We start from the raw sequence: 351 nt of genomic DNA, 5'->3' as shown, positions 1-351 counted from the left end.
CTCAACCCCAGCGATTAATCTTATGACCAGCTTTTTAAATTCTTGATCTGATATGTTGTCTAGATCTGCCTTGAGCAGTTCTGTGGCTGTGACTTCCCCCTGGTAGTTCTTCAGGGGAGAGTTCCTTTGTTTTGTCATTTTTTCTAGTTTTCTGTCTCTTGTCACCTTTAGAAAGCTCGATGGGCTCTGTACACCTATTAGTATTTCTCTGTTAAAGGAGGCTTATTGACTGTCCAGGGCCTGCCATTTCAGGAGATATTCTCTTAATGATGTCTCTCACTTTCCTTGTTGTGCCTGTGAGTAATTTATTTCCCTACTCTGCAATATTTGGGACTCGCCTTCTTGCACACT

Source organism: Suricata suricatta, chromosome 10 (genome assembly GCF_006229205.1).
Source record: "Suricata suricatta isolate VVHF042 chromosome 10, meerkat_22Aug2017_6uvM2_HiC, whole genome shotgun sequence".
NCBI classification, from domain to species: Eukaryota; Metazoa; Chordata; class Mammalia; order Carnivora; family Herpestidae; genus Suricata; species Suricata suricatta.
This window is presented reverse-complemented; position numbering follows the sequence as displayed.